General features: G+C 35.8%; 1 pseudogene; it reads left to right on the top strand.

The window, feature by feature from the left end:
* Positions 1 to 1,606: 1,606 nt before the first annotated feature.
* On the top strand, positions 1,607 to 6,539 carry LOC120177297 (annotated as a pseudogene).
* Positions 6,540 to 7,635: the final 1,096 nt, after the last annotated feature.

Raw genomic sequence — 7,635 nt, 5'->3', positions numbered from 1 at the left:
CAACAGATGGATGATTTGTCAGATGTGGAAGTAGTTATATTTAAGCTTAGCCACCAGCATAGTCTAGCATAAACAAAACTAGTCACTTATAACTAAACCGAATGATATTAGCTCCATTTTTCCTAACATGTCTTAGAAGAGTTTCTTGTGCAAGCAATGTAGTAAGTAATACCTGCTTCAAGCAAGCTGCTTGAAAATGATGGATGAGTAATGGTTCAGTTGATTTATATTTTTTTTATAAGAATTGAAGGTCACGTTAAAAACCCCTATAAGTTGATTTATACTTGAATCATATAAATATTTTAAGTATCGTGTGAAAATAGTTTCCTTTTCTATATCCAAACATTTGAATCTTGCAATAGTTAATCCTTGTTTGACGGTGGTTTTGATTTAGTAATTATCTCTGCAATTTGGCAATTTCTAGTGCAAATTTCTTCGAGTGCTCTTGTGCCTGTAACTGTAATCCCTGTTATCGCTGTGCTCGAGAAACTACCGTTATTCTTCTTAAGAATTTATCCATTTCGTGTGTTTCTGCGCTCTCATTTTTCTCTCTTCCTTTCCACTAGTCACAAAGAAATATTTCTTGTTCTCTCTCTCTCTGTAAGTCTATATATTAAATTGGTTTTTCCAAATTTCTTAACAATCATATTCCTAGATTTGGGTGGGCTTTCATTAATCACATCAGTGAATCAAAAGTGTTAGATAGTCCATACAGTTATTTGTTTGTTATATGTTTTTTATTTTCCCTGTTCTCCTGTTCCAGAAACCAGGTGGCATAATTGCTTTCTAGATGAGGCTTGGTAAGATATGGCTTACATGTACTTATTTTTTGAGGTTTCAAAATTTGAGTAAATTTTCTATCTTGTGTGTTCCCCTTCTAAATTTTAAAAGCATGTTTCCGAGATCAACGCATGAAACATTTGCTCAGAAGCTTTATCAGACGTTTAACAATCATAAGCGGTCCAGCAAGCCCAAATTGTCTCGTAGCGACTTCACAATTTGCCATTATGCTGGTGACGTATGTTTGTTTTCACTTTGTAATAAATTCATGTCATCGAACACAACTAAGAAGTTAGGTGAATGGATTTTTCTTATTGTTCTTTTTCAGGCCACTTATCAAACTGAGTTGTTCTTGGACAAGAACAAAGATTATGTTGTAGCCGAACATCAGGCCCTTTTGAGTGCTTCTAAATGTTCCTTTGTTTCTGGTTTATTTCCACCTTTAGTTGAGGAATCTTCCAAATCGTCCAAATTCTCATCAATAGGTTCTCGATTTAAGGTGTGCTGGTGTTTCAGTTTCTTAAATGGACATCATTTACCTTTTCGCACAGTCTAATGGACTACAGATGCTCGTTTTTTTTTTTTTGTATTACACAGAAACAATTACAATCATTTCTTGAAACCTCAGTTCGACTGAGCCACATTACATACGTTGTGTAAAGCCCAATAATCTTCTTAAGCCATCAATATTTGAGAATAAGAATGTTCTGCAACAACTTCGGTGTGGGGTAAGAATGATTTTATGAGGTTGAAATGATATATAGATTTGGTGTTTAATTAGAACTGCTTTCATACTTATCCACATTGTTTGTCACTTCAGGGTGTTATGGAGGCAATCAGGATTAGCTGTGCTGGATACCCTACTAGAAAACTATTTGATGAATCTGTAGACCGATTCGGCCTCCTTGCACCTGAATTTTGGATGGAAGGTACAGTTAATAATCTTCTTTGCTGTCGAGATGCTTGTTCCAAACTGTACCCTTACCTGTTCATTATTCTTGTTAGTTCTGACAGGTTGCTGCTTGCAAAAAGCTTCTAGAGAAAGGCTATCAGGTAAATGTCTGATGGATATTCAAGCAGTCAGTATATTGAGTTTCCTTGCATTAGTACCAGGTTCACTAAGTATATTGGTGAAGACTTTAACTTGTTATTGGGTAAACAGCTCAAGTTTCGATTTTCTAGGAAACAATCCCGGAAGCTTCCCCTCTTTCTAGTGCACTTGAAAATTCCTGAAAGCTAACAACTGCTAGTAAAGGGCAAAACACTTGTCACATGCAGATATAACATGTTGGCTTTCAAGCCACAAACTTGATGTTATAAGTGCTCAATATTTTGTAATTTTATTAGTGTTTTAATTTCTTGCTTGAAGATGTTAATTAGCATCATGTAGCATGCATACGTATAGAATAGGCATCCTCCAGGTGGGAATTCATCCATTGCTTTTGAACAAATTGTATATGCATCCATTTGTTTCATGATTGTTTACTCAAGTGTTTTATGCATCTGTGTGAGTGTAGTTGGATTTTGGGATAGATCATAATGATGCCATTTTATTTTTGGCAGATTGGTAAGCCAAAGGTTTTTCTGAGGGCTGGTCAGATGGCTGAATTAGATACTCGTAGGACCGAAATCTTAGGAAGATCTTCTTGCATTATCCAGAGGAAAATTCGTTCTTATTTAGCTCGCAGAAGCTTCATTATGCTTCGCCTATCTGCATTACAGATTCAATCCGTCAGCAGAGGTATTTATTCCTGTTGATGCATTTCTGGGTGTAGCAGTCAAAAATTAACCAAATTTACTATCTATTACAGCATTTCTTATTATGTGTCTGTTTATAGTTTTTGTCCCTGCTGATTTCAGGACAACTTGCTCGCAAAGTTTACGAATGCATGAGAAGAAAAGCAGCCAGTTTGAGGATCCAGAGAGATTTGCGTATGCGTCTTGCTAGGAAAGCTTATAAAGAATTGTCTTCTTCTGCCGCTTCCATTCAAACGGGTATGCGGGGGATGGCTGCTCGCAATGAGCTACACTTTAGAAGACAGACTTAGGGGCTTTTTGTTTGAAGATGTAAGATTTTTAGGTGATATGGTCTGTATTGGTTCGGTGTTACCACTTGTACTTGGTCTTCTATTTAATAAAATATGAGGTACTCTTTTCTCCCTTCCAGTGTTCTTCAACATACTTCTAAGTATGTGGAAGAATATGAAGGGAGTTTTTAATGAGACCTCCAACTTCTATCAAAAAAAAAAAATTGCTCTTTTATCATACTGCATCTGTTTGATGTTTTGAAAATTGTTTTACCTTTCCAATTTTGGTTTCAGTGGCTGAACCTCTTTTTGTTTCATAGTTATTTAAAGAAAATCTTGGAATGACTTTTATTGCACTTAGCCAATGTCGCAAGTACTTGGCCCAGTCACATCATCTGAAGTTGAAGAAAGCAGCAATTGCAACACAATGTGCATGGAGAGGAAAACTTGCCATCTATAGTCTTTGGAAAATTTATTTATTTATGCATCCCTCTGTTTTTTGTTATTATTTTATTTGCAGGCTGCTAGGGAAACTGGAGCTTTGCAAGCTGCAAAGAACAAACTCGAAAAGAAAGTTGAGGAACTGACATGGATGCTACAGCTTGAGAAACGAATGAGGGTATGCAAGGCCGGTCCAATGAGTTTTAATGCCATGAGTGAGATAATAATTTTATGCCCCTATTCTTATACCGTATAATAGACAAAACATAAATAAATTTTTTAAAACAATTATAATCCGAAACAGTGCAAGGTCAAGCTACCATGATAATTCCAATTATATGGTGCAAAAAGTCTACAAGACGGATAATGAGCTGGCTGAAGATAAGCTCAATAGAAGAACATCTTCTATAACATATTAACAAATGGAAAAACATTTTGAGACAGTCTACAGTTGCTGGGAAAAGGATCAACTACATACCGAACAACAGAAGGTGAAGCAACAGCAACAACCGGTGCAGATAGAGCTTTCTCCAAGACAATTTGATCAACATGATCAACAGGTACCTGAAAGGAATGAGCATTGTCAATTGACAGTTGTAAACAATCTTCAATTACAAGCTACTACCTTGAATCAGGAACAAATCTTGAAGCATGGTCCATGTGAGATATTCTTTTTGTTTTTACTTCTAAGATTAATCCGCATGCTACAATCCCTAAGACCCTCATGAGATGTCAGCAGAGTCCAACAGAATTCTGCAGGAGATAGTTATTCTTCTAAATATCTCATGCATCTATGGTATAGTTATTCTTCGAAATATCTCATGAATCTGGAATATAGTTATTCTTCGAAATATCTCATGCATCTGAGGATTGCATTAGTAAGAAGTAGAACAACCAGTAGTTTCAGAGGAAATTTCCAATTTTTCAACCACAAAACAAAGTTCATATTATTAAGTGCACCTAGATAGATATACATAGTGCATTTGAATTAAAAATCGTTTGTGAAAAAGATTCAATTTTTTTTAATCTCGATTAAAATTTATCAACGTTCATATTGGAAGGGGGAAATCTTATTTCAAGAAATCACTTTTTCCCCTTCTAATATCATTATTCATATAAACTAGGATAACCGAGGAAAGAATTACTATGGATTTTTATTCCAAAATCCAGAATCCAGTGAACGATTTTCAATATATGGTAAAAAATAAACTATTTTTCTTTCAAGTTCCAAATAAAAAGTGATAAAAGCGAAACTCTAAGGAACTTAATAAAATCATCATAAGCATTTAAAAAGGGGAAATCAAGGAAGAAAGTGGAAGTATAAACCAGAGCGTCAATGAGCTTGGTGTTTTTGCCTCGTTCTCTGGTGATGACGAGTCGGCGACTTTCGGATTTGAAGAAGCAACATGCCGAATCACTTGCGAAGTCGACTTAGACGAAGTTGAAGAAGCTCCCATTCTCGTACGAGAGAAACAGATTCGCGTTTGAAGTTGCAGAGAGGCAGAAGAAAGCGGCCATGGCGGAGGAAGAGGAGAGAGAGAGGGAAGAGAAAATAACGCCATTGAAACGTGTTGCCCCAGAAACATTGCTGCCCTGTGCGATCGCCCGCACATGTATTGGGCCGGCCCTGAGGGTAAGCATGATAATACATCAACTGTAGCTAGTTTCTTTCTTTTGTTTTGTTATGTGCATGTTTCTTTTTCACTGTTTGTGTTGTATCTGGTAAAACATAGCTAATTCATTAGAGGCAATGGTAAGCATAACTGAGGCATTGTGTGCTTGGCTAGTTGGCTTCTATCAAAAGATTGTTTTTTATTGATGTGCTTTATTATGGGTTCTTATGTTATTCCTGGCTGTATTTCTTGCCACTTTTGGATGGTATTTCAGATTAGAAAAGCATTCCATTTAAATTTAGTTTTAATATTTTCTTCTAATAATTTATACTTTCTTGTCTTACTGTGTAGGTTGACGTGGAAGAGGCTAAAACACAAGAAAATGCAAAGCTACAGTCTGCTTTGCAAGACTTACAACTTCAGTTTAAAGAAACCAAAGAATTGCATGCTAAGGAACGTAAGGCTGCCAAAAAGGCTGCTGAGATAGTCCCAATAATTCAGGAGGTTCCAGTTCTGGATCCCGTGATGCTCAAGAAGCTTACAAATGAGAATGAAAAACTGAAGGTGATGAGGCTGTCGAATATCTGTATTTGCATAAAGATATAGTGAACATATGATAATATAAGGGTATCTTGAGGTTGTTCTTTAAGAGAGCACTTAATTCATAATTATATTTCTCATGCGCTGAATATCTACAGGCAATGGTGAGTTCGTTGGAAAAGAAAATTGATGAAACAGAGAAAAAGTTTGAAGAGACAAGCAAGATAAGCGAAGAGAGGCTGAAACGAGCTTTGGATGCAGAATCAAAAGTAGTTCAACTGAAGACTGTTATGCAAAGGTTAGTTTGTGCCCTTACTGAAAAAAGAGTTTTTTAGATAAATTCTTGCGGTTAACTACCAAAATCTGGCATAGAGCTCATTTGCATGTGTATTGCTGGAGCTGATTTTTTAATTTCTTGCCCCCTTTTTTTCCCCTTTTTGTTGTTATCAATGCTTCTTTGTTAGCAGTCTTGAAGAAAAGAGTTCAGACATAGAATCTGAAAACCAAGTTTTGAGGCAGCAAACGCTGTTAAATTCACATGTTAAGAAGATATCACAGCTTCCACCAATTATAGTCTCTCCGGTAAAATATAGCATTATTTTTTTGTTATCCTGTTTCATTAGTCACTATGTTGATGTTTCCCATTACGCTTTGAAAATTTGCAGAATTTGGAAAATGGGCACCATATGTATGAATTGAACAAATCAAATGTATGTTACATATCTGATTTTAATACTTCTGATTATACTTTTCTAGGTTCTATAGTGTGACCATCGGCAAGAGTTGTTACTGCAGGAACCACAGAGTGTGACTCCAGTGAAGAAGGTTGGTGCAGAAACTGATGGCAAACCGCGAAGATCCAATCTTGAACGCCAACACGTATGTGTTCCTACAATTGGTTTTTGTATCTTCAAGCCTTCTCTATTTTGTAGTGTGTCAATTATATTTTCTGCCATTCTCTCAACAGGAGAACATTGATGCACTAATCAATTGCGTTTCAAAAGATATTGGGTTCAGTCAAGGAAAACCTACTGCCGCATTTACCATATATAAATGTCTTCTCCACTGGAAATCTTTTGAAGCTGAAAGGGCCAATGTGTTTGATCGTCTAATTCAGATGATTGGTGTTAGAGTTTGACTCGAATTCAAAGTGGTACAAATTAATATATAATTATTGGGAAAGTAGGAAACACACTTTGATTAAAAGTAGAAAGCTTTATTAAAATAAATTTCTACACTGTTTAGTTTTGCTTTGTAATTAAGTATTTATTCCTATAAATAAATACTAAGGGTTAGGGTTAGAAATCAAGTTTTTCTTTTACTAAAATCCACTTTTAAGTTTTCGATGTACAGATTGTAAAACATGCCGCTAGCAGCCAATCAAGCTCAGAAATCTTTTTGGTCCACCAAAACCATCTCATGGTGCCAGAGATCTCATTAAGCAAGTGTTTAGGGAGTAGATGGCAAGACATCATATATTGTGGTAAAGCCTGAGCAACAGATTTAAGGAATACTTCCCTACCCTATAAGATAAAAATCGCTTTGTCCATCCAATAACTCGTGCATGAACCTTATCCCTCATATATCCAAACGTACTAGTTTTATTTATGTTTATGTGAAGTGGGTCCCAAATAATGACCAAAGCAATCAACTTTTTGAATACCTAGTATAGTAATTATTTGATTACAATACTCTCTCATCGTATGTGGACTAAAATATAGGACGAATTTATCCAGATTCATATGTTGGCTAGAGGCAGTCGTATGTATATTTATAATCTCTTTAATTTAATTAGCCTTTCTCGTGGAATTCTTTAAGAAGACTAGGTTGTCATCTGCAAATAGAAGATGCGATACTCAGGAACCTCATAGAGAAGCTCTAATCCCTTTGATCAAACTAGTCATTTGTGCTTTATGAAATAGAGCAGACATATCTTGAGTGACGAACAAAAAGAGAAATGGTGATAACGAATCCCCTTATCTTGAACCCCTTGAAGGGGTGAATTCATTGGTGAGAGAGCCATTGACCTGAGCTAAGAATGTGACCGTTGTGACACACTACATTATCAAATTAAAAAACTAGGATTGAAACCTAGTTTAGTCATAACCCCTCGTAAAAACTTCATTCCACCCTATCATATGCATTTTTAATATCCAATTTCAACGCGACTCTTGTGTTTATCCCAATCTTTATAGATTTCATGTAATGTAATAGCTCGTGGGATACTATAATAT

Source organism: Hibiscus syriacus, unplaced genomic scaffold, assembly GCF_006381635.1.
Source record: "Hibiscus syriacus cultivar Baekdansim isolate YM2019G1 unplaced genomic scaffold, ASM638163v2 tig00112285_pilon, whole genome shotgun sequence".
Lineage (NCBI taxonomy): Eukaryota > Viridiplantae > Streptophyta > Magnoliopsida > Malvales > Malvaceae > Hibiscus > Hibiscus syriacus.
This window is presented reverse-complemented; position numbering and strand designations above follow the sequence as displayed.